The sequence below is a fragment of the Eleutherodactylus coqui genome, chromosome 7 (genome assembly GCF_035609145.1).
Source record: "Eleutherodactylus coqui strain aEleCoq1 chromosome 7, aEleCoq1.hap1, whole genome shotgun sequence".
NCBI classification, from domain to species: Eukaryota; Metazoa; Chordata; class Amphibia; order Anura; family Eleutherodactylidae; genus Eleutherodactylus; species Eleutherodactylus coqui.
Window position 1 is genome coordinate 49,941,349 of NC_089843.1, and position 22,500 is coordinate 49,963,848.

At 41.8% G+C, this 22,500-nt stretch overlaps 39 non-coding genes across 39 annotated transcripts in view; all 39 read left to right on the forward strand.

Moving 5' to 3' along the window:
* The first annotated feature begins 205 nt into the window (after positions 1-205).
* On the forward strand, positions 206-278 carry TRNAT-CGU (transfer RNA threonine (anticodon CGU)). The gene has a single exon. It is a non-coding gene; the product is annotated as a tRNA-Thr (tRNA).
* A 451-nt stretch (positions 279-729) lies between these two features.
* On the forward strand, positions 730-802 carry TRNAT-UGU (transfer RNA threonine (anticodon UGU)). Its single transcript has one exon. It is a non-coding gene; the product is annotated as a tRNA-Thr (tRNA).
* A 491-nt stretch (positions 803-1,293) lies between these two features.
* TRNAT-CGU (transfer RNA threonine (anticodon CGU)) lies at positions 1,294-1,366 on the forward strand. Its single transcript has one exon. It is a non-coding gene; the product is annotated as a tRNA-Thr (tRNA).
* A 451-nt stretch (positions 1,367-1,817) lies between these two features.
* TRNAT-UGU (transfer RNA threonine (anticodon UGU)) lies at positions 1,818-1,890 on the forward strand. The gene has a single exon. It is a non-coding gene; the product is annotated as a tRNA-Thr (tRNA).
* A 491-nt stretch (positions 1,891-2,381) lies between these two features.
* On the forward strand, positions 2,382-2,454 carry TRNAT-CGU (transfer RNA threonine (anticodon CGU)). The gene has a single exon. It is a non-coding gene; the product is annotated as a tRNA-Thr (tRNA).
* A 451-nt stretch (positions 2,455-2,905) lies between these two features.
* On the forward strand, positions 2,906-2,978 carry TRNAT-UGU (transfer RNA threonine (anticodon UGU)). Its single transcript has one exon. It is a non-coding gene; the product is annotated as a tRNA-Thr (tRNA).
* Positions 2,979-3,469: 491 nt separating this feature from the next.
* TRNAT-CGU (transfer RNA threonine (anticodon CGU)) lies at positions 3,470-3,542 on the forward strand. Its single transcript has one exon. It is a non-coding gene; the product is annotated as a tRNA-Thr (tRNA).
* A 451-nt stretch (positions 3,543-3,993) lies between these two features.
* On the forward strand, positions 3,994-4,066 carry TRNAT-UGU (transfer RNA threonine (anticodon UGU)). The gene has a single exon. It is a non-coding gene; the product is annotated as a tRNA-Thr (tRNA).
* A 491-nt stretch (positions 4,067-4,557) lies between these two features.
* TRNAT-CGU (transfer RNA threonine (anticodon CGU)) lies at positions 4,558-4,630 on the forward strand. The gene has a single exon. It is a non-coding gene; the product is annotated as a tRNA-Thr (tRNA).
* Positions 4,631-5,081: 451 nt separating this feature from the next.
* On the forward strand, positions 5,082-5,154 carry TRNAT-UGU (transfer RNA threonine (anticodon UGU)). The gene has a single exon. It is a non-coding gene; the product is annotated as a tRNA-Thr (tRNA).
* Positions 5,155-5,645: 491 nt separating this feature from the next.
* Positions 5,646-5,718, forward strand: TRNAT-CGU (transfer RNA threonine (anticodon CGU)). The gene has a single exon. It is a non-coding gene; the product is annotated as a tRNA-Thr (tRNA).
* A 451-nt stretch (positions 5,719-6,169) lies between these two features.
* TRNAT-UGU (transfer RNA threonine (anticodon UGU)) lies at positions 6,170-6,242 on the forward strand. Its single transcript has one exon. It is a non-coding gene; the product is annotated as a tRNA-Thr (tRNA).
* A 491-nt stretch (positions 6,243-6,733) lies between these two features.
* On the forward strand, positions 6,734-6,806 carry TRNAT-CGU (transfer RNA threonine (anticodon CGU)). The gene has a single exon. It is a non-coding gene; the product is annotated as a tRNA-Thr (tRNA).
* Positions 6,807-7,257: 451 nt separating this feature from the next.
* On the forward strand, positions 7,258-7,330 carry TRNAT-UGU (transfer RNA threonine (anticodon UGU)). The gene has a single exon. It is a non-coding gene; the product is annotated as a tRNA-Thr (tRNA).
* A 491-nt stretch (positions 7,331-7,821) lies between these two features.
* Positions 7,822-7,894, forward strand: TRNAT-CGU (transfer RNA threonine (anticodon CGU)). The gene has a single exon. It is a non-coding gene; the product is annotated as a tRNA-Thr (tRNA).
* Positions 7,895-8,345: 451 nt separating this feature from the next.
* TRNAT-UGU (transfer RNA threonine (anticodon UGU)) lies at positions 8,346-8,418 on the forward strand. Its single transcript has one exon. It is a non-coding gene; the product is annotated as a tRNA-Thr (tRNA).
* A 491-nt stretch (positions 8,419-8,909) lies between these two features.
* On the forward strand, positions 8,910-8,982 carry TRNAT-CGU (transfer RNA threonine (anticodon CGU)). The gene has a single exon. It is a non-coding gene; the product is annotated as a tRNA-Thr (tRNA).
* Positions 8,983-9,433: 451 nt separating this feature from the next.
* TRNAT-UGU (transfer RNA threonine (anticodon UGU)) lies at positions 9,434-9,506 on the forward strand. Its single transcript has one exon. It is a non-coding gene; the product is annotated as a tRNA-Thr (tRNA).
* A 491-nt stretch (positions 9,507-9,997) lies between these two features.
* On the forward strand, positions 9,998-10,070 carry TRNAT-CGU (transfer RNA threonine (anticodon CGU)). Its single transcript has one exon. It is a non-coding gene; the product is annotated as a tRNA-Thr (tRNA).
* Positions 10,071-10,521: 451 nt separating this feature from the next.
* TRNAT-UGU (transfer RNA threonine (anticodon UGU)) lies at positions 10,522-10,594 on the forward strand. Its single transcript has one exon. It is a non-coding gene; the product is annotated as a tRNA-Thr (tRNA).
* Positions 10,595-11,085: 491 nt separating this feature from the next.
* Positions 11,086-11,158, forward strand: TRNAT-CGU (transfer RNA threonine (anticodon CGU)). Its single transcript has one exon. It is a non-coding gene; the product is annotated as a tRNA-Thr (tRNA).
* A 1,015-nt stretch (positions 11,159-12,173) lies between these two features.
* TRNAT-CGU (transfer RNA threonine (anticodon CGU)) lies at positions 12,174-12,246 on the forward strand. The gene has a single exon. It is a non-coding gene; the product is annotated as a tRNA-Thr (tRNA).
* Positions 12,247-12,697: 451 nt separating this feature from the next.
* TRNAT-UGU (transfer RNA threonine (anticodon UGU)) lies at positions 12,698-12,770 on the forward strand. The gene has a single exon. It is a non-coding gene; the product is annotated as a tRNA-Thr (tRNA).
* A 491-nt stretch (positions 12,771-13,261) lies between these two features.
* Positions 13,262-13,334, forward strand: TRNAT-CGU (transfer RNA threonine (anticodon CGU)). Its single transcript has one exon. It is a non-coding gene; the product is annotated as a tRNA-Thr (tRNA).
* Positions 13,335-13,785: 451 nt separating this feature from the next.
* On the forward strand, positions 13,786-13,858 carry TRNAT-UGU (transfer RNA threonine (anticodon UGU)). The gene has a single exon. It is a non-coding gene; the product is annotated as a tRNA-Thr (tRNA).
* A 491-nt stretch (positions 13,859-14,349) lies between these two features.
* On the forward strand, positions 14,350-14,422 carry TRNAT-CGU (transfer RNA threonine (anticodon CGU)). Its single transcript has one exon. It is a non-coding gene; the product is annotated as a tRNA-Thr (tRNA).
* Positions 14,423-14,873: 451 nt separating this feature from the next.
* On the forward strand, positions 14,874-14,946 carry TRNAT-UGU (transfer RNA threonine (anticodon UGU)). Its single transcript has one exon. It is a non-coding gene; the product is annotated as a tRNA-Thr (tRNA).
* A 491-nt stretch (positions 14,947-15,437) lies between these two features.
* On the forward strand, positions 15,438-15,510 carry TRNAT-CGU (transfer RNA threonine (anticodon CGU)). Its single transcript has one exon. It is a non-coding gene; the product is annotated as a tRNA-Thr (tRNA).
* Positions 15,511-16,525: 1,015 nt separating this feature from the next.
* On the forward strand, positions 16,526-16,598 carry TRNAT-CGU (transfer RNA threonine (anticodon CGU)). Its single transcript has one exon. It is a non-coding gene; the product is annotated as a tRNA-Thr (tRNA).
* A 451-nt stretch (positions 16,599-17,049) lies between these two features.
* TRNAT-UGU (transfer RNA threonine (anticodon UGU)) lies at positions 17,050-17,122 on the forward strand. The gene has a single exon. It is a non-coding gene; the product is annotated as a tRNA-Thr (tRNA).
* Positions 17,123-17,613: 491 nt separating this feature from the next.
* Positions 17,614-17,686, forward strand: TRNAT-CGU (transfer RNA threonine (anticodon CGU)). The gene has a single exon. It is a non-coding gene; the product is annotated as a tRNA-Thr (tRNA).
* A 451-nt stretch (positions 17,687-18,137) lies between these two features.
* Positions 18,138-18,210, forward strand: TRNAT-UGU (transfer RNA threonine (anticodon UGU)). The gene has a single exon. It is a non-coding gene; the product is annotated as a tRNA-Thr (tRNA).
* A 491-nt stretch (positions 18,211-18,701) lies between these two features.
* Positions 18,702-18,774, forward strand: TRNAT-CGU (transfer RNA threonine (anticodon CGU)). Its single transcript has one exon. It is a non-coding gene; the product is annotated as a tRNA-Thr (tRNA).
* Positions 18,775-19,789: 1,015 nt separating this feature from the next.
* TRNAT-CGU (transfer RNA threonine (anticodon CGU)) lies at positions 19,790-19,862 on the forward strand. The gene has a single exon. It is a non-coding gene; the product is annotated as a tRNA-Thr (tRNA).
* A 451-nt stretch (positions 19,863-20,313) lies between these two features.
* TRNAT-UGU (transfer RNA threonine (anticodon UGU)) lies at positions 20,314-20,386 on the forward strand. The gene has a single exon. It is a non-coding gene; the product is annotated as a tRNA-Thr (tRNA).
* Positions 20,387-20,877: 491 nt separating this feature from the next.
* Positions 20,878-20,950, forward strand: TRNAT-CGU (transfer RNA threonine (anticodon CGU)). Its single transcript has one exon. It is a non-coding gene; the product is annotated as a tRNA-Thr (tRNA).
* A 451-nt stretch (positions 20,951-21,401) lies between these two features.
* Positions 21,402-21,474, forward strand: TRNAT-UGU (transfer RNA threonine (anticodon UGU)). Its single transcript has one exon. It is a non-coding gene; the product is annotated as a tRNA-Thr (tRNA).
* Positions 21,475-21,965: 491 nt separating this feature from the next.
* Positions 21,966-22,038, forward strand: TRNAT-CGU (transfer RNA threonine (anticodon CGU)). Its single transcript has one exon. It is a non-coding gene; the product is annotated as a tRNA-Thr (tRNA).
* Positions 22,039-22,489: 451 nt separating this feature from the next.
* The window catches only part of TRNAT-UGU (transfer RNA threonine (anticodon UGU)), a 73-nt gene continuing 62 nt past the window's right edge, over positions 22,490-22,500 (forward strand). The window contains exon 1 of the tRNA in view: positions 22,490-22,500. This exon is cut by the window's right edge and continues 62 nt beyond it. This is a non-coding gene — a tRNA (tRNA-Thr).

Genomic DNA, 22,500 nt, shown 5'->3' on the forward strand with positions numbered 1-22,500 from the left:
CAGTCTATTGTTTTGAAGTAAAGTGTCGTTCAAAATCATTTTTGTCTCTCCTGGAGTGGTGGGTTGAAATTCCACTTCCTTCAGAATGCTTTTCCTTAAACACTACTCATGGCGTTTTAGGTAGTGCTACCTGCAAATATTTAAAATGTAAATTAACTTTCTGGTGCAAATGTGGAAAAACGTTTGTGGCAGTGCGCTACAGGCAGGCTTCATAGCTCAGAGGTTAGAGCACTGGTCTCGTAAACCAGGGGTCGTGAGTTCAATTCTCACTGGGGCCTTTCCTGCAAGCCTAGGCTGATAGGTAGAAGAAGTATCTTGGAACCATGTTGGTAGTGAAACATACTAACACAGCTACAGACTATTTTATGGCCAAATGTTTCGGAGCTGCCTAGGTTTCCTCATCAGGATAATAATAGGATGTATCTGAAGGATTAAAAAATACTAGGCAGATGTGAACACTTTGCTTCTAAACCAGTAATTTGAACCAAGGAAGTAAAAAGTCCAGTTAATGACAAACAGCTCCAGTCTTTATACTTCATCCCAAGAATTGGACTCTTAACGTGACCACTCTTTCTTTACGTTTCACAATTTTTCACACGTGTGTTTTTCCGGATGACTGCGAGAGCCCTCCTGGAGGCATTGGTTACAATCCCACTTATGACATTCTAGAATTTGGAAAAAGGAATGTAGAAATGGACGAAAAACACTGTGCGAGTAGTTGAAGAAATGGGCTTCATAGCTCAGGGGTTAGAGCACTGGTCTTGTAAACCAGGGGTCGTGAGTTCAATTCTCACTGGGGCCTAATTTATTAGTCTAGGGTATTGTGAATACTTTTGGAACGGGTTTTGTGGACCGAGGAAGAGATAGAATCTATCAAGAGTTCTATTTTTTGTTCCCCGGAATTCCAAATCAACAACCATAATGTCGAAGTCCTGCAGTCTTTAAATGTCATTCCAAGAATTACACTATTAACATCACCGTATTCTCTTCAGGTTGCGGAAACTTTTCATAGCCATGTAGGTCAGTGCGATGGCATGCTCTTCTGCTGGGCGCGCGGACACTCTTCATACAAAACCGAGAGTGTTTTCCAGTCTATTGTTTTGAAGTAAAGTGTCGTTCAAAATCATTGTTGTCTCTCCTGGAGTGGTGGGTTGAAATTCCACTTCCTTCAGAATGCTTTTCCTTAAACACTACTCATGGCGTTTTAGGTAGTGCTACCTGCAAATATTTAAAATGTAAATTAACTTTCTGGTGCAAATGTGGAAAAAAATTTGTGGCAGTGCGCCACAGGCAGGCTTCATAGCTCAGAGGTTAGAGCACTGGTCTCGTAAACCAGGGGTCGTGAGTTCAATTCTCACTGGGGCCTTTCCTGCAAGCCTAGGCTGATAGGTAGAAGAAGTACCTTGGAACCATGTTGGTTGTGAACCATACTAACACAGCTACAGACTATTTTATGGCCAAATGTTTCGGAGCTGCCTAGGTTTCCTCATCAGGATAATAATAGGATGTATCTGAAGGATTAAAAAATACTAGGCAGATGTGAACACCTTGCTTCTAAACCAGTAATTTGAACCAAGGAAGTAAAAAGTCCAGTTAATGACAAACAGCTCCAGTCTTTATACTTCATCCCAAGAATTGGACTCTTAACGTGACCACTCTTTCTTTACGTTTCACAATTTTTCACACGTGTGTTTTTCCGGATGACTGCGAGAGCCCTCCTGGAGGCATTGGTTACAATCCCACTTATGACATTCTAGAATTTGGAAAAAGGAATGTAGAAATGGACGAAAAACACTGTGCGAGTAGTTGAAGAAATGGGCTTCATAGCTCAGGGGTTAGAGCACTGGTCTTGTAAACCAGGGGTCGTGAGTTCAATTCTCACTGGGGCCTAATTTATTAGTCTAGGGTATTGTGAATACTTTTGGAACGGGTTTTGTGGACCGAGGAAGAGATAGAATCTATCAAGAGTTCTATTTTTTGTTCCCCGGAATTCCAAATCAACAACCATAATGTCGAAGTCCTGCAGTCTTTAAATGTCATTCCAAGAATTACACTATTAACATCACCGTATTCTCTTCAGGTTGCGGAAACTTTTCATAGCCATGTAGGTCAGTGCGATGGCATGCTCTTCTGCTGGGCGCGCGGACACTCTTCATACAAAACCGAGAGTGTTTTCCAGTCTATTGTTTTGAAGTAAAGTGTCGTTCAAAATCATTTTTGTCTCTCCTGGAGTGGTGGGTTGAAATTCCACTTCCTTCAGAATGCTTTTCCTTAAACACTACTCATGGCGTTTTAGGTAGTGCTACCTGCAAATATTTAAAATGTAAATTAACTTTCTGGTGCAAATGTGGAAAAACGTTTGTGGCAGTGCGCTACAGGCAGGCTTCATAGCTCAGAGGTTAGAGCACTGGTCTCGTAAACCAGGGGTCGTGAGTTCAATTCTCACTGGGGCCTTTCCTGCAAGCCTAGGCTGATAGGTAGAAGAAGTATCTTGGAACCATGTTGGTAGTGAAACATACTAACACAGCTACAGACTATTTTATGGCCAAATGTTTCGGAGCTGCCTAGGTTTCCTCATCAGGATAATAATAGGATGTATCTGAAGGATTAAAAAATACTAGGCAGATGTGAACACTTTGCTTCTAAACCAGTAATTTGAACCAAGGAAGTAAAAAGTCCAGTTAATGACAAACAGCTCCAGTCTTTATACTTCATCCCAAGAATTGGACTCTTAACGTGACCACTCTTTCTTTACGTTTCACAATTTTTCACACGTGTGTTTTTCCGGATGACTGCGAGAGCCCTCCTGGAGGCATTGGTTACAATCCCACTTATGACATTCTAGAATTTGGAAAAAGGAATGTAGAAATGGACGAAAAACACTGTGCGAGTAGTTGAAGAAATGGGCTTCATAGCTCAGGGGTTAGAGCACTGGTCTTGTAAACCAGGGGTCGTGAGTTCAATTCTCACTGGGGCCTAATTTATTAGTCTAGGGTATTGTGAATACTTTTGGAACGGGTTTTGTGGACCGAGGAAGAGATAGAATCTATCAAGAGTTCTATTTTTTGTTCCCCGGAATTCCAAATCAACAACCATAATGTCGAAGTCCTGCAGTCTTTAAATGTCATTCCAAGAATTACACTATTAACATCACCGTATTCTCTTCAGGTTGCGGAAACTTTTCATAGCCATGTAGGTCAGTGCGATGGCATGCTCTTCTGCTGGGCGCGCGGACACTCTTCATACAAAACCGAGAGTGTTTTCCAGTCTATTGTTTTGAAGTAAAGTGTCGTTCAAAATCATTGTTGTCTCTCCTGGAGTGGTGGGTTGAAATTCCACTTCCTTCAGAATGCTTTTCCTTAAACACTACTCATGGCGTTTTAGGTAGTGCTACCTGCAAATATTTAAAATGTAAATTAACTTTCTGGTGCAAATGTGGAAAAAAATTTGTGGCAGTGCGCCACAGGCAGGCTTCATAGCTCAGAGGTTAGAGCACTGGTCTCGTAAACCAGGGGTCGTGAGTTCAATTCTCACTGGGGCCTTATGTGCAAGCCTAGGCTGATAGGTAGAAGAAGTACTTTGGAACCATGTTGGTAGTGAAACATACTAACACAGCTACAGACTATTTTATGGCCAAATGTTTCGGAGCTGCCTAGGTTTCCTCATCAGGATAATAATAGGATGTATCTGAAGGATTAAAAAATACTAGGCAGATGTGAACACTTTGCTTCTAAACCAGTAATTTGAACCAAGGAAGTAAAAAGTCCAGTTAATGACAAACAGCTCCAGTCTTTATACTTCATCCCAAGAATTGGACTCTTAACGTGACCACTCTTTCTTTACGTTTCACAATTTTTCACACGTGTGTTTTTCCGGATGACTGCGAGAGCCCTCCTGGAGGCATTGGTTACAATCCCACTTATGACATTCTAGAATTTGGAAAAAGGAATGTAGAAATGGACGAAAAACACTGTGCGAGTAGTTGAAGAAATGGGCTTCATAGCTCAGGGGTTAGAGCACTGGTCTTGTAAACCAGGGGTCGTGAGTTCAATTCTCACTGGGGCCTAATTTATTAGTCTAGGGTATTGTGAATACTTTTGGAACGGGTTTTGTGGACCGAGGAAGAGATAGAATCTATCAAGAGTTCTATTTTTTGTTCCCCGGAATTCCAAATCAACAACCATAATGTCGAAGTCCTGCAGTCTTTAAATGTCATTCCAAGAATTACACTATTAACATCACCGTATTCTCTTCAGGTTGCGGAAACTTTTCATAGCCATGTAGGTCAGTGCGATGGCATGCTCTTCTGCTGGGCGCGCGGACACTCTTCATACAAAACCGAGAGTGTTTTCCAGTCTATTGTTTTGAAGTAAAGTGTCGTTCAAAATCATTGTTGTCTCTCCTGGAGTGGTGGGTTGAAATTCCACTTCCTTCAGAATGCTTTTCCTTAAACACTACTCATGGCGTTTTAGGTAGTGCTACCTGCAAATATTTAAAATGTAAATTAACTTTCTGGTGCAAATGTGGAAAAACGTTTGTGGCAGTGCGCCACAGGCAGGCTTCATAGCTCAGAGGTTAGAGCACTGGTCTCGTAAACCAGGGGTCGTGAGTTCAATTCTCACTGGGGCCTTTCCTGCAAGCCTAGGCTGATAGGTAGAAGAAGTACATTGGAACCATGTTGGTAGTGAAACATACTAACACAGCTACAGACTATTTTATGGCCAAATGTTTCGGAGCTGCCTAGGTTTCCTCATCAGGATAATAATAGGATGTATCTGAAGGATTAAAAAATACTAGGCAGATGTGAACACCTTGCTTCTAAACCAGTAATTTGAACCAAGGAAGTAAAAAGTCCAGTTAATGACAAACAGCTCCAGTCTTTATACTTCATCCCAAGAATTGGACTCTTAACGTGACCACTCTTTCTTTACGTTTCACAATTTTTCACACGTGTGTTTTTCCGGATGACTGCGAGAGCCCTCCTGGAGGCATTGGTTACAATCCCACTTATGACATTCTAGAATTTGGAAAAAGGAATGTAGAAATGGACGAAAAACACTGTGCGAGTAGTTGAAGAAATGGGCTTCATAGCTCAGGGGTTAGAGCACTGGTCTTGTAAACCAGGGGTCGTGAGTTCAATTCTCACTGGGGCCTAATTTATTAGTCTAGGGTATTGTGAATACTTTTGGAACGGGTTTTGTGGACCGAGGAAGAGATAGAATCTATCAAGAGTTCTATTTTTTGTTCCCCGGAATTCCAAATCAACAACCATAATGTCGAAGTCCTGCAGTCTTTAAATGTCATTCCAAGAATTACACTATTAACATCACCGTATTCTCTTCAGGTTGCGGAAACTTTTCATAGCCATGTAGGTCAGTGCGATGGCATGCTCTTCTGCTGGGCGCGCGGACACTCTTCATACAAAACCGAGAGTGTTTTCCAGTCTATTGTTTTGAAGTAAAGTGTCGTTCAAAATCATTGTTGTCTCTCCTGGAGTGGTGGGTTGAAATTCCACTTCCTTCAGAATGCTTTTCCTTAAACACTACTCATGGCGTTTTAGGTAGTGCTACCTGCAAATATTTAAAATGTAAATTAACTTTCTGGTGCAAATGTGGAAAAACGTTTGTGGCAGTGCGCCACAGGCAGGCTTCATAGCTCAGAGGTTAGAGCACTGGTCTCGTAAACCAGGGGTCGTGAGTTCAATTCTCACTGGGGCCTTTCCTGCAAGCCTAGGCTGATAGGTAGAAGAAGTACCTTGGAACCATGTTGGTTGTGAACCATACTAACACAGCTACAGACTATTTTATGGCCAAATGTTTCGGAGCTGCCTAGGTTTCCTCATCAGGATAATAATAGGATGTATCTGAAGGATTAAAAAATACTAGGCAGATGTGAACACCTTGCTTCTAAACCAGTAATTTGAACCAAGGAAGTAAAAAGTCCAGTTAATGACAAACAGCTCCAGTCTTTATACTTCATCCCAAGAATTGGACTCTTAACGTGACCACTCTTTCTTTACGTTTCACAATTTTTCACACGTGTGTTTTTCCGGATGACTGCGAGAGCCCTCCTGGAGGCATTGGTTACAATCCCACTTATGACATTCTAGAATTTGGAAAAAGGAATGTAGAAATGGACGAAAAACACTGTGCGAGTAGTTGAAGAAATGGGCTTCATAGCTCAGGGGTTAGAGCACTGGTCTTGTAAACCAGGGGTCGTGAGTTCAATTCTCACTGGGGCCTAATTTATTAGTCTAGGGTATTGTGAATACTTTTGGAACGGGTTTTGTGGACCGAGGAAGAGATAGAATCTATCAAGAGTTCTATTTTTTGTTCCCCGGAATTCCAAATCAACAACCATAATGTCGAAGTCCTGCAGTCTTTAAATGTCATTCCAAGAATTACACTATTAACATCACCGTATTCTCTTCAGGTTGCGGAAACTTTTCATAGCCATGTAGGTCAGTGCGATGGCATGCTCTTCTGCTGGGCGCGCGGACACTCTTCATACAAAACCGAGAGTGTTTTCCAGTCTATTGTTTTGAAGTAAAGTGTCGTTCAAAATCATTGTTGTCTCTCCTGGAGTGGTGGGTTGAAATTCCACTTCCTTCAGAATGCTTTTCCTTAAACACTACTCATGGCGTTTTAGGTAGTGCTACCTGCAAATATTTAAAATGTAAATTAACTTTCTGGTGCAAATGTGGAAAAAAATTTGTGGCAGTGCGCCACAGGCAGGCTTCATAGCTCAGAGGTTAGAGCACTGGTCTCGTAAACCAGGGGTCGTGAGTTCAATTCTCACTGGGGCCTTATGTGCAAGCCTAGGCTGATAGGTAGAAGAAGTACTTTGGAACCATGTTGGTAGTGAAACATACTAACACAGCTACAGACTATTTTATGGCCAAATGTTTCGGAGCTGCCTAGGTTTCCTCATCAGGATAATAATAGGATGTATCTGAAGGATTAAAAAATACTAGGCAGATGTGAACACTTTGCTTCTAAACCAGTAATTTGAACCAAGGAAGTAAAAAGTCCAGTTAATGACAAACAGCTCCAGTCTTTATACTTCATCCCAAGAATTGGACTCTTAACGTGACCACTCTTTCTTTACGTTTCACAATTTTTCACACGTGTGTTTTTCCGGATGACTGCGAGAGCCCTCCTGGAGGCATTGGTTACAATCCCACTTATGACATTCTAGAATTTGGAAAAAGGAATGTAGAAATGGACGAAAAACACTGTGCGAGTAGTTGAAGAAATGGGCTTCATAGCTCAGGGGTTAGAGCACTGGTCTTGTAAACCAGGGGTCGTGAGTTCAATTCTCACTGGGGCCTAATTTATTAGTCTAGGGTATTGTGAATACTTTTGGAACGGGTTTTGTGGACCGAGGAAGAGATAGAATCTATCAAGAGTTCTATTTTTTGTTCCCCGGAATTCCAAATCAACAACCATAATGTCGAAGTCCTGCAGTCTTTAAATGTCATTCCAAGAATTACACTATTAACATCACCGTATTCTCTTCAGGTTGCGGAAACTTTTCATAGCCATGTAGGTCAGTGCGATGGCATGCTCTTCTGCTGGGCGCGCGGACACTCTTCATACAAAACCGAGAGTGTTTTCCAGTCTATTGTTTTGAAGTAAAGTGTCGTTCAAAATCATTGTTGTCTCTCCTGGAGTGGTGGGTTGAAATTCCACTTCCTTCAGAATGCTTTTCCTTAAACACTACTCATGGCGTTTTAGGTAGTGCTACCTGCAAATATTTAAAATGTAAATTAACTTTCTGGTGCAAATGTGGAAAAAAATTTGTGGCAGTGCGCCACAGGCAGGCTTCATAGCTCTGAGGTTAGAGCACTGGTCTCGTAAACCAGGGGTCGTGAGTTCAATTCTCACTGGGGCCTTTCCTGCAAGCCTAGGCTGATAGGTAGAAGAAGTACCTTGGAACCATGTTGGTTGTGAACCATACTAACACAGCTACAGACTATTTTATGGCCAAATGTTTCGGAGCTGCCTAGGTTTCCTCATCAGGATAATAATAGGATGTATCTGAAGGATTAAAAAATACTAGGCAGATGTGAACACCTTGCTTCTAAACCAGTAATTTGAACCAAGGAAGTAAAAAGTCCAGTTAATGACAAACAGCTCCAGTCTTTATACTTCATCCCAAGAATTGGACTCTTAACGTGACCACTCTTTCTTTACGTTTCACAATTTTTCACACGTGTGTTTTTCCGGATGACTGCGAGAGCCCTCCTGGAGGCATTGGTTACAATCCCACTTATGACATTCTAGAATTTGGAAAAAGGAATGTAGAAATGGACGAAAAACACTGTGCGAGTAGTTGAAGAAATGGGCTTCATAGCTCAGGGGTTAGAGCACTGGTCTTGTAAACCAGGGGTCGTGAGTTCAATTCTCACTGGGGCCTAATTTATTAGTCTAGGGTATTGTGAATACTTTTGGAACGGGTTTTGTGGACCGAGGAAGAGATAGAATCTATCAAGAGTTCTATTTTTTGTTCCCCGGAATTCCAAATCAACAACCATAATGTCGAAGTCCTGCAGTCTTTAAATGTCATTCCAAGAATTACACTATTAACATCACCGTATTCTCTTCAGGTTGCGGAAACTTTTCATAGCCATGTAGGTCAGTGCGATGGCATGCTCTTCTGCTGGGCGCGCGGACACTCTTCATACAAAACCGAGAGTGTTTTCCAGTCTATTGTTTTGAAGTAAAGTGTCGTTCAAAATCATTGTTGTCTCTCCTGGAGTGGTGGGTTGAAATTCCACTTCCTTCAGAATGCTTTTCCTTAAACACTACTCATGGCGTTTTAGGTAGTGCTACCTGCAAATATTTAAAATGTAAATTAACTTTCTGGTGCAAATGTGGAAAAAAATTTGTGGCAGTGCGCCACAGGCAGGCTTCATAGCTCAGAGGTTAGAGCACTGGTCTCGTAAACCAGGGGTCGTGAGTTCAATTCTCACTGGGGCCTTTCCTGCAAGCCTAGGCTGATAGGTAGAAGAAGTACCTTGGAACCATGTTGGTTGTGAACCATACTAACACAGCTACAGACTATTTTATGGCCAAATGTTTCGGAGCTGCCTAGGTTTCCTCATCAGGATAATAATAGGATGTATCTGAAGGATTAAAAAATACTAGGCAGATGTGAACACCTTGCTTCTAAACCAGTAATTTGAACCAAGGAAGTAAAAAGTTCAGTTAATGACAAACAGCTCCAGTCTTTATACTTCATCCCAAGAATTGGACTCTTAACATGACCACTCTTTCTTTACGTTTCACAATTTTTCACACGTGTGTTTTTCCGGATGACTGCGAGAGCCCTCCTGGAGGCATTGGTTACAATCCCACTTATGACATTCTAGAATTTGGAAAAAGGAATGTAGAAATGGACGAAAAACACTGTGCGAGTAGTTGAAGAAATGGGCTTCATAGCTCAGGGGTTAGAGCACTGGTCTTGTAAACCAGGGGTCGTGAGTTCAATTCTCACTGGGGCCTAATTTATTAGTCTAGGGTATTGTGAATACTTTTGGAACGGGTTTTGTGGACCGAGGAAGAGATAGAATCTATCAAGAGTTCTATTTTTTGTTCCCCGGAATTCCAAATCAACAACCATAATGTCGAAGTCCTGCAGTCTTTAAATGTCATTCCAAGAATTACACTATTAACATCACCGTATTCTCTTCAGGTTGCGGAAACTTTTCATAGCCATGTAGGTCAGTGCGATGGCATGCTCTTCTGCTGGGCGCGCGGACACTCTTCATACAAAACCGAGAGTGTTTTCCAGTCTATTGTTTTGAAGTAAAGTGTCGTTCAAAATCATTTTTGTCTCTCCTGGAGTGGTGGGTTGAAATTCCACTTCCTTCAGAATGCTTTTCCTTAAACACTACTCATGGCGTTTTAGGTAGTGCTACCTGCAAATATTTAAAATGTAAATTAACTTTCTGGTGCAAATGTGGAAAAAAATTTGTGGCAGTGCGCCACAGGCAGGCTTCATAGCTCAGAGGTTAGAGCACTGGTCTCGTAAACCAGGGGTCGTGAGTTCAATTCTCACTGGGGCCTTTCCTGCAAGCCTAGGCTGATAGGTAGAAGAAGTACCTTGGAACCATGTTGGTTGTGAACCATACTAACACAGCTACAGACTATTTTATGGCCAAATGTTTCGGAGCTGCCTAGGTTTCCTCATCAGGATAATAATAGGATGTATCTGAAGGATTAAAAAATACTAGGCAGATGTGAACACCTTGCTTCTAAACCAGTAATTTGAACCAAGGAAGTAAAAAGTCCAGTTAATGACAAACAGCTCCAGTCTTTATACTTCATCCCAAGAATTGGACTCTTAACGTGACCACTCTTTCTTTACGTTTCACAATTTTTCACACGTGTGTTTTTCCGGATGACTGCGAGAGCCCTCCTGGAGGCATTGGTTACAATCCCACTTATGACATTCTAGAATTTGGAAAAAGGAATGTAGAAATGGACGAAAAACACTGTGCGAGTAGTTGAAGAAATGGGCTTCATAGCTCAGGGGTTAGAGCACTGGTCTTGTAAACCAGGGGTCGTGAGTTCAATTCTCACTGGGGCCTAATTTATTAGTCTAGGGTATTGTGAATACTTTTGGAACGGGTTTTGTGGACCGAGGAAGAGATAGAATCTATCAAGAGTTCTATTTTTTGTTCCCCGGAATTCCAAATCAACAACCATAATGTCGAAGTCCTGCAGTCTTTAAATGTCATTCCAAGAATTACACTATTAACATCACCGTATTCTCTTCAGGTTGCGGAAACTTTTCATAGCCATGTAGGTCAGTGCGATGGCATGCTCTTCTGCTGGGCGCGCGGACACTCTTCATACAAAACCGAGAGTGTTTTCCAGTCTATTGTTTTGAAGTAAAGTGTCGTTCAAAATCATTTTTGTCTCTCCTGGAGTGGTGGGTTGAAATTCCACTTCCTTCAGAATGCTTTTCCTTAAACACTACTCATGGCGTTTTAGGTAGTGCTACCTGCAAATATTTAAAATGTAAATTAACTTTCTGGTGCAAATGTGGAAAAAAATTTGTGGCAGTGCGCCACAGGCAGGCTTCATAGCTCAGAGGTTAGAGCACTGGTCTCGTAAACCAGGGGTCGTGAGTTCAATTCTCACTGGGGCCTTTCCTGCAAGCCTAGGCTGATAGGTAGAAGAAGTACCTTGGAACCATGTTGGTTGTGAACCATACTAACACAGCTACAGACTATTTTATGGCCAAATGTTTCGGAGCTGCCTAGGTTTCCTCATCAGGATAATAATAGGATGTATCTGAAGGATTAAAAAATACTAGGCAGATGTGAACACCTTGCTTCTAAACCAGTAATTTGAACCAAGGAAGTAAAAAGTCCAGTTAATGACAAACAGCTCCAGTCTTTATACTTCATCCCAAGAATTGGACTCTTAACGTGACCACTCTTTCTTTACGTTTCACAATTTTTCACACGTGTGTTTTTCCGGATGACTGCGAGAGCCCTCCTGGAGGCATTGGTTACAATCCCACTTATGACATTCTAGAATTTGGAAAAAGGAATGTAGAAATGGACGAAAAACACTGTGCGAGTAGTTGAAGAAATGGGTTTCATAGCTCAGGGGTTAGAGCACTGGTCTTGTAAACCAGGGGTCGTGAGTTCAATTCTCACTGGGGCCTAATTTATTAGTCTAGGGTATTGTGAATACTTTTGGAACGGGTTTTGTGGACCGAGGAAGAGATAGAATCTATCAAGAGTTCTATTTTTTGTTCCCCGGAATTCCAAATCAACAACCATAATGTCGAAGTCCTGCAGTCTTTAAATGTCATTCCAAGAATTACACTATTAACATCACCGTATTCTCTTCAGGTTGCGGAAACTTTTCATAGCCATGTAGGTCAGTGCGATGGCATGCTCTTCTGCTGGGCGCGCGGACACTCTTCATACAAAACCGAGAGTGTTTTCCAGTCTATTGTTTTGAAGTAAAGTGTCGTTCAAAATCATTTTTGTCTCTCCTGGAGTGGTGGGTTGAAATTCCACTTCCTTCAGAATGCTTTTCCTTAAACACTACTCATGGCGTTTTAGGTAGTGCTACCTGCAAATATTTAAAATGTAAATTAACTTTCTGGTGCAAATGTGGAAAAACGTTTGTGGCAGTGCGCTACAGGCAGGCTTCATAGCTCAGAGGTTAGAGCACTGGTCTCGTAAACCAGGGGTCGTGAGTTCAATTCTCACTGGGGCCTTTCCTGCAAGCCTAGGCTGATAGGTAGAAGAAGTATCTTGGAACCATGTTGGTAGTGAAACATACTAACACAGCTACAGACTATTTTATGGCCAAATGTTTCGGAGCTGCCTAGGTTTCCTCATCAGGATAATAATAGGATGTATCTGAAGGATTAAAAAATACTAGGCAGATGTGAACACTTTGCTTCTAAACCAGTAATTTGAACCAAGGAAGTAAAAAGTCCAGTTAATGACAAACAGCTCCAGTCTTTATACTTCATCCCAAGAATTGGACTCTTAACGTGACCACTCTTTCTTTACGTTTCACAATTTTTCACACGTGTGTTTTTCCGGATGACTGCGAGAGCCCTCCTGGAGGCATTGGTTACAATCCCACTTATGACATTCTAGAATTTGGAAAAAGGAATGTAGAAATGGACGAAAAACACTGTGCGAGTAGTTGAAGAAATGGGCTTCATAGCTCAGGGGTTAGAGCACTGGTCTTGTAAACCAGGGGTCGTGAGTTCAATTCTCACTGGGGCCTAATTTATTAGTCTAGGGTATTGTGAATACTTTTGGAACGGGTTTTGTGGACCGAGGAAGAGATAGAATCTATCAAGAGTTCTATTTTTTGTTCCCCGGAATTCCAAATCAACAACCATAATGTCGAAGTCCTGCAGTCTTTAAATGTCATTCCAAGAATTACACTATTAACATCACCGTATTCTCTTCAGGTTGCGGAAACTTTTCATAGCCATGTAGGTCAGTGCGATGGCATGCTCTTCTGCTGGGCGCGCGGACACTCTTCATACAAAACCGAGAGTGTTTTCCAGTCTATTGTTTTGAAGTAAAGTGTCGTTCAAAATCATTGTTGTCTCTCCTGGAGTGGTGGGTTGAAATTCCACTTCCTTCAGAATGCTTTTCCTTAAACACTACTCATGGCGTTTTAGGTAGTGCTACCTGCAAATATTTAAAATGTAAATTAACTTTCTGGTGCAAATGTGGAAAAAAATTTGTGGCAGTGCGCCACAGGCAGGCTTCATAGCTCAGAGGTTAGAGCACTGGTCTCGTAAACCAGGGGTCGTGAGTTCAATTCTCACTGGGGCCTTATGTGCAAGCCTAGGCTGATAGGTAGAAGAAGTACTTTGGAACCATGTTGGTAGTGAAACATACTAACACAGCTACAGACTATTTTATGGCCAAATGTTTCGGAGCTGCCTAGGTTTCCTCATCAGGATAATAATAGGATGTATCTGAAGGATTAAAAAATACTAGGCAGATGTGAACACTTTGCTTCTAAACCAGTAATTTGAACCAAGGAAGTAAAAAGTCCAGTTAATGACAAACAGCTCCAGTCTTTATACTTCATCCCAAGAATTGGACTCTTAACGTGACCACTCTTTCTTTACGTTTCACAATTTTTCACACGTGTGTTTTTCCGGATGACTGCGAGAGCCCTCCTGGAGGCATTGGTTACAATCCCACTTATGACATTCTAGAATTTGGAAAAAGGAATGTAGAAATGGACGAAAAACACTGTGCGAGTAGTTGAAGAAATGGGCTTCATAGCTCAGGGGTTAGAGCACTGGTCTTGTAAACCAGGGGTCGTGAGTTCAATTCTCACTGGGGCCTAATTTATTAGTCTAGGGTATTGTGAATACTTTTGGAACGGGTTTTGTGGACCGAGGAAGAGATAGAATCTATCAAGAGTTCTATTTTTTGTTCCCCGGAATTCCAAATCAACAACCATAATGTCGAAGTCCTGCAGTCTTTAAATGTCATTCCAAGAATTACACTATTAACATCACCGTATTCTCTTCAGGTTGCGGAAACTTTTCATAGCCATGTAGGTCAGTGCGATGGCATGCTCTTCTGCTGGGCGCGCGGACACTCTTCATACAAAACCGAGAGTGTTTTCCAGTCTATTGTTTTGAAGTAAAGTGTCGTTCAAAATCATTGTTGTCTCTCCTGGAGTGGTGGGTTGAAATTCCACTTCCTTCAGAATGCTTTTCCTTAAACACTACTCATGGCGTTTTAGGTAGTGCTACCTGCAAATATTTAAAATGTAAATTAACTTTCTGGTGCAAATGTGGAAAAAAATTTGTGGCAGTGCGCCACAGGCAGGCTTCATAGCTCAGAGGTTAGAGCACTGGTCTCGTAAACCAGGGGTCGTGAGTTCAATTCTCACTGGGGCCTTTCCTGCAAGCCTAGGCTGATAGGTAGAAGAAGTACCTTGGAACCATGTTGGTTGTGAACCATACTAACACAGCTACAGACTATTTTATGGCCAAATGTTTCGGAGCTGCCTAGGTTTCCTCATCAGGATAATAATAGGATGTATCTGAAGGATTAAAAAATACTAGGCAGATGTGAACACCTTGCTTCTAAACCAGTAATTTGAACCAAGGAAGTAAAAAGTCCAGTTAATGACAAACAGCTCCAGTCTTTATACTTCATCCCAAGAATTGGACTCTTAACGTGACCACTCTTTCTTTACGTTTCACAATTTTTCACACGTGTGTTTTTCCGGATGACTGCGAGAGCCCTCCTGGAGGCATTGGTTACAATCCCACTTATGACATTCTAGAATTTGGAAAAAGGAATGTAGAAATGGACGAAAAACACTGTGCGAGTAGTTGAAGAAATGGGCTTCATAGCTCAGGGGTTAGAGCACTGGTCTTGTAAACCAGGGGTCGTGAGTTCAATTCTCACTGGGGCCTAATTTATTAGTCTAGGGTATTGTGAATACTTTTGGAACGGGTTTTGTGGACCGAGGAAGAGATAGAATCTATCAAGAGTTCTATTTTTTGTTCCCCGGAATTCCAAATCAACAACCATAATGTCGAAGTCCTGCAGTCTTTAAATGTCATTCCAAGAATTACACTATTAACATCACCGTATTCTCTTCAGGTTGCGGAAACTTTTCATAGCCATGTAGGTCAGTGCGATGGCATGCTCTTCTGCTGGGCGCGCGGACACTCTTCATACAAAACCGAGAGTGTTTTCCAGTCTATTGTTTTGAAGTAAAGTGTCGTTCAAAATCATTTTTGTCTCTCCTGGAGTGGTGGGTTGAAATTCCACTTCCTTCAGAATGCTTTTCCTTAAACACTACTCATGGCGTTTTAGGTAGTGCTACCTGCAAATATTTAAAATGTAAATTAACTTTCTGGTGCAAATGTGGAAAAAAATTTGTGGCAGTGCGCCACAGGCAGGCTTCATAGCTCAGAGGTTAGAGCACTGGTCTCGTAAACCAGGGGTCGTGAGTTCAATTCTCACTGGGGCCTTTCCTGCAAGCCTAGGCTGATAGGTAGAAGAAGTACCTTGGAACCATGTTGGTTGTGAACCATACTAACACAGCTACAGACTATTTTATGGCCAAATGTTTCGGAGCTGCCTAGGTTTCCTCATCAGGATAATAATAGGATGTATCTGAAGGATTAAAAAATACTAGGCAGATGTGAACACCTTGCTTCTAAACCAGTAATTTGAACCAAGGAAGTAAAAAGTCCAGTTAATGACAAACAGCTCCAGTCTTTATACTTCATCCCAAGAATTGGACTCTTAACGTGACCACTCTTTCTTTACGTTTCACAATTTTTCACACGTGTGTTTTTCCGGATGACTGCGAGAGCCCTCCTGGAGGCATTGGTTACAATCCCACTTATGACATTCTAGAATTTGGAAAAAGGAATGTAGAAATGGACGAAAAACACTGTGCGAGTAGTTGAAGAAATGGGTTTCATAGCTCAGGGGTTAGAGCACTGGTCTTGTAAACCAGGGGTCGTGAGTTCAATTCTCACTGGGGCCTAATTTATTAGTCTAGGGTATTGTGAATACTTTTGGAACGGGTTTTGTGGACCGAGGAAGAGATAGAATCTATCAAGAGTTCTATTTTTTGTTCCCCGGAATTCCAAATCAACAACCATAATGTCGAAGTCCTGCAGTCTTTAAATGTCATTCCAAGAATTACACTATTAACATCACCGTATTCTCTTCAGGTTGCGGAAACTTTTCATAGCCATGTAGGTCAGTGCGATGGCATGCTCTTCTGCTGGGCGCGCGGACACTCTTCATACAAAACCGAGAGTGTTTTCCAGTCTATTGTTTTGAAGTAAAGTGTCGTTCAAAATCATTTTTGTCTCTCCTGGAGTGGTGGGTTGAAATTCCACTTCCTTCAGAATGCTTTTCCTTAAACACTACTCATGGCGTTTTAGGTAGTGCTACCTGCAAATATTTAAAATGTAAATTAACTTTCTGGTGCAAATGTGGAAAAACGTTTGTGGCAGTGCGCTACAGGCAGGCTTCATAGCTCAGAGGTTAGAGCACTGGTCTCGTAAACCAGGGGTCGTGAGTTCAATTCTCACTGGGGCCTTTCCTGCAAGCCTAGGCTGATAGGTAGAAGAAGTATCTTGGAACCATGTTGGTAGTGAAACATACTAACACAGCTACAGACTATTTTATGGCCAAATGTTTCGGAGCTGCCTAGGTTTCCTCATCAGGATAATAATAGGATGTATCTGAAGGATTAAAAAATACTAGGCAGATGTGAACACTTTGCTTCTAAACCAGTAATTTGAACCAAGGAAGTAAAAAGTCCAGTTAATGACAAACAGCTCCAGTCTTTATACTTCATCCCAAGAATTGGACTCTTAACGTGACCACTCTTTCTTTACGTTTCACAATTTTTCACACGTGTGTTTTTCCGGATGACTGCGAGAGCCCTCCTGGAGGCATTGGTTACAATCCCACTTATGACATTCTAGAATTTGGAAAAAGGAATGTAGAAATGGACGAAAAACACTGTGCGAGTAGTTGAAGAAATGGGCTTCATAGCTCAGGGGTTAGAGCACTGGTCTTGTAAACCAGGGGTCGTGAGTTCAATTCTCACTGGGGCCTAATTTATTAGTCTAGTGTATTGTGAATACTTTTGGAACGGGTTTTGTGGACCGAGGAAGAGATAGAATCTATCAAGAGTTCTATTTTTTGTTCCCCGGAATTCCAAATCAACAACCATAATGTCGAAGTCCTGCAGTCTTTAAATGTCATTCCAAGAATTACACTATTAACATCACCGTATTCTCTTCAGGTTGCGGAAACTTTTCATAGCCATGTAGGTCAGTGCGATGGCATGCTCTTCTGCTGGGCGCGCGGACACTCTTCATACAAAACCGAGAGTGTTTTCCAGTCTATTGTTTTGAAGTAAAGTGTCGTTCAAAATCATTGTTGTCTCTCCTGGAGTGGTGGGTTGAAATTCCACTTCCTTCAGAATGCTTTTCCTTAAACACTACTCATGGCGTTTTAGGTAGTGCTACCTGCAAATATTTAAAATGTAAATTAACTTTCTGGTGCAAATGTGGAAAAAAATTTGTGGCAGTGCGCCACAGGCAGGCTTCATAGCTCAGAGGTTAGAGCACTGGTCTCGTAAACCAGGGGTCGTGAGTTCAATTCTCACTGGGGCCTTATGTGCAAGCCTAGGCTGATAGGTAGAAGAAGTACTTTGGAACCATGTTGGTAGTGAAACATACTAACACAGCTACAGACTATTTTATGGCCAAATGTTTCGGAGCTGCCTAGGTTTCCTCATCAGGATAATAATAGGATGTATCTGAAGGATTAAAAAATACTAGGCAGATGTGAACACTTTGCTTCTAAACCAGTAATTTGAACCAAGGAAGTAAAAAGTCCAGTTAATGACAAACAGCTCCAGTCTTTATACTTCATCCCAAGAATTGGACTCTTAACGTGACCACTCTTTCTTTACGTTTCACAATTTTTCACACGTGTGTTTTTCCGGATGACTGCGAGAGCCCTCCTGGAGGCATTGGTTACAATCCCACTTATGACATTCTAGAATTTGGAAAAAGGAATGTAGAAATGGACGAAAAACACTGTGCGAGTAGTTGAAGAAATGGGCTTCATAGCTCAGGGGTTAGAGCACTGGTCTTGTAAACCAGGGGTCGTGAGTTCAATTCTCACTGGGGCCTAATTTATTAGTCTAGGGTATTGTGAATACTTTTGGAACGGGTTTTGTGGACCGAGGAAGAGATAGAATCTATCAAGAGTTCTATTTTTTGTTCCCCGGAATTCCAAATCAACAACCATAATGTCGAAGTCCTGCAGTCTTTAAATGTCATTCCAAGAATTACACTATTAACATCACCGTATTCTCTTCAGGTTGCGGAAACTTTTCATAGCCATGTAGGTCAGTGCGATGGCATGCTCTTCTGCTGGGCGCGCGGACACTCTTCATACAAAACCGAGAGTGTTTTCCAGTCTATTGTTTTGAAGTAAAGTGTCGTTCAAAATCATTGTTGTCTCTCCTGGAGTGGTGGGTTGAAATTCCACTTCCTTCAGAATGCTTTTCCTTAAACACTACTCATGGCGTTTTAGGTAGTGCTACCTGCAAATATTTAAAATGTAAATTAACTTTCTGGTGCAAATGTGGAAAAAAATTTGTGGCAGTGCGCCACAGGCAGGCTTCATAGCTCAGAGGTTAGAGCACTGGTCTCGTAAACCAGGGGTCGTGAGTTCAATTCTCACTGGGGCCTTTCCTGCAAGCCTAGGCTGATAGGTAGAAGAAGTACCTTGGAACCATGTTGGTTGTGAACCATACTAACACAGCTACAGACTATTTTATGGCCAAATGTTTCGGAGCTGCCTAGGTTTCCTCATCAGGATAATAATAGGATGTATCTGAAGGATTAAAAAATACTAGGCAGATGTGAACACCTTGCTTCTAAACCAGTAATTTGAACCAAGGAAGTAAAAAGTCCAGTTAATGACAAACAGCTCCAGTCTTTATACTTCATCCCAAGAATTGGACTCTTAACGTGACCACTCTTTCTTTACGTTTCACAATTTTTCACACGTGTGTTTTTCCGGATGACTGCGAGAGCCCTCCTGGAGGCATTGGTTACAATCCCACTTATGACATTCTAGAATTTGGAAAAAGGAATGTAGAAATGGACGAAAAACACTGTGCGAGTAGTTGAAGAAATGGGTTTCATAGCTCAGGGGTTAGAGCACTGGTCTTGTAAACCAGGGGTCGTGAGTTCAATTCTCACTGGGGCCTAATTTATTAGTCTAGGGTATTGTGAATACTTTTGGAACGGGTTTTGTGGACCGAGGAAGAGATAGAATCTATCAAGAGTTCTATTTTTTGTTCCCCGGAATTCCAAATCAACAACCATAATGTCGAAGTCCTGCAGTCTTTAAATGTCATTCCAAGAATTACACTATTAACATCACCGTATTCTCTTCAGGTTGCGGAAACTTTTCATAGCCATGTAGGTCAGTGCGATGGCATGCTCTTCTGCTGGGCGCGCGGACACTCTTCATACAAAACCGAGAGTGTTTTCCAGTCTATTGTTTTGAAGTAAAGTGTCGTTCAAAATCATTGTTGTCTCTCCTGGAGTGGTGGGTTGAAATTCCACTTCCTTCAGAATGCTTTTCCTTAAACACTACTCATGGCGTTTTAGGTAGTGCTACCTGCAAATATTTAAAATGTAAATTAACTTTCTGGTGCAAATGTGGAAAAACGTTTGTGGCAGTGCGCCACAGGCAGGCTTCATAGCTCAGAGGTTAGAGCACTGGTCTCGTAAACCAGGGGTCGTGAGTTCAATTCTCACTGGGGCCTTTCCTGCAAGCCTAGGCTGATAGGTAGAAGAAGTACCTTGGAACCATGTTGGTAGTGAAACATACTAACACAGCTACAGACTATTTTATGGCCAAATGTTTCGGAGCTGCCTAGGTTTCCTCATCAGGATAATAATAGGATGTATCTGAAGGATTAAAAAATACTAGGCAGATGTGAACACCTTGCTTCTAAACCAGTAATTTGAACCAAGGAAGTAAAAAGTCCAGTTAATGACAAACAGCTCCAGTCTTTATACTTCATCCCAAGAATTGGACTCTTAACGTGACCACTCTTTCTTTACGTTTCACAATTTTTCACACGTGTGTTTTTCCGGATGACTGCGAGAGCCCTCCTGGAGGCATTGGTTACAATCCCACTTATGACATTCTAGAATTTGGAAAAAGGAATGTAGAAATGGACGAAAAACACTGTGCGAGTAGTTGAAGAAATGGGCTTCATAGCTCAGGGGTTAGAGCACTGGTCTTGTAAACCAGGGGTCGTGAGTTCAATTCTCACTGGGGCCTAATTTATTAGTCTAGGGTATTGTGAATACTTTTGGAACGGGTTTTGTGGACCGAGGAAGAGATAGAATCTATCAAGAGTTCTATTTTTTGTTCCCCGGAATTCCAAATCAACAACCATAATGTCGAAGTCCTGCAGTCTTTAAATGTCATTCCAAGAATTACACTATTAACACCACCGTATTCTCTTCAGGTTGCGGAAACTTTTCATAGCCATGTAGGTCAGTGCGATGGCATGCTCTTCTGCTGGGCGCGCGGACACTCTTCATACAAAACCGAGAGTGTTTTCCAGTCTATTGTTTTGAAGTAAAGTGTCGTTCAAAATCATTGTTGTCTCTCCTGGAGTGGTGGGTTGAAATTCCACTTCCTTCAGAATGCTTTTCCTTAAACACTACTCATGGCGTTTTAGGTAGTGCTACCTGCAAATATTTAAAATGTAAATTAACTTTCTGGTGCAAATGTGGAAAAAAATTTGTGGCAGTGCGCCACAGGCAGGCTTCATAGCTCAGAGGTTAGAGCACTGGTCTCGTAAACCAGGGGTCGTGAGTTCAATTCTCACTGGGGCCTTTCCTGCAAGCCTAGGCTGATAGGTAGAAGAAGTACCTTGGAACCATGTTGGTTGTGAACCATACTAACACAGCTACAGACTATTTTATGGCCAAATGTTTCGGAGCTGCCTAGGTTTCCTCATCAGGATAATAATAGGATGTATCTGAAGGATTAAAAAATACTAGGCAGATGTGAACACCTTGCTTCTAAACCAGTAATTTGAACCAAGGAAGTAAAAAGTCCAGTTAATGACAAACAGCTCCAGTCTTTATACTTCATCCCAAGAATTGGACTCTTAACGTGACCACTCTTTCTTTACGTTTCACAATTTTTCACACGTGTGTTTTTCCGGATGACTGCGAGAGCCCTCCTGGAGGCATTGGTTACAATCCCACTTATGACATTCTAGAATTTGGAAAAAGGAATGTAGAAATGGACGAAAAACACTGTGCGAGTAGTGGAAGAAATGGGCTTCATAGCTCAGGGGTTAGAGCACTGGTCTTGTAAACCAGGGGTCGTGAGTTCAATTCTCACTGGGGCCTAATTTATTAGTCTAGGGTATTGTGAATACTTTTGGAACGGGTTTTGTGGACCGAGGAAGAGATAGAATCTATCAAGAGTTCTATTTTTTGTTCCCCGGAATTCCAAATCAACAACCATAATGTCGAAGTCCTGCAGTCTTTAAATGTCATTCCAAGAATTACACTATTAACATCACCGTATTCTCTTCAGGTTGCGGAAACTTTTCATAGCCATGTAGGTCAGTGCGATGGCATGCTCTTCTGCTGGGCGCGCGGACACTCTTCATACAAAACCGAGAGTGTTTTCCAGTCTATTGTTTTGAAGTAAAGTGTCGTTCAAAATCATTGTTGTCTCTCCTGGAGTGGTGGGTTGAAATTCCACTTCCTTCAGAATGCTTTTCCTTAAACACTACTCATGGCGTTTTAGGTAGTGCTACCTGCAAATATTTAAAATGTAAATTAACTTTCTGGTGCAAATGTGGAAAAACGTTTGTGGCAGTGCGCCACAGGCAGGCTTCATAGCTCAGAGGTTAGAGCACTGGTCTCGTAAACCAGGGGTCGTGAGTTCAATTCTCACTGGGGCCTTTCCTGCAAGCCTAGGCTGATAGGTAGAAGAAGTACCTTGGAACCATGTTGGTAGTGAAACATACTAACACAGCTACAGACTATTTTATGGCCAAATGTTTCGGAGCTGCCTAGGTTTCCTCATCAGGATAATAATAGGATGTATCTGAAGGATTAAAAAATACTAGGCAGATGTGAACACCTTGCTTCTAAACCAGTAATTTGAACCAAGGAAGTAAAAAGTCCAGTTAATGACAAACAGCTCCAGTCTTTATACTTCATCCCAAGAATTGGACTCTTAACGTGACCACTCTTTCTTTACGTTTCACAATTTTTCACACGTGTGTTTTTCCGGATGACTGCGAGAGCCCTCCTGGAGGCATTGGTTACAATCCCACTTATGACATTCTAGAATTTGGAAAAAGGAATGTAGAAATGGACGAAAAACACTGTGCGAGTAGTTGAAGAAATGGGCTTCATAGC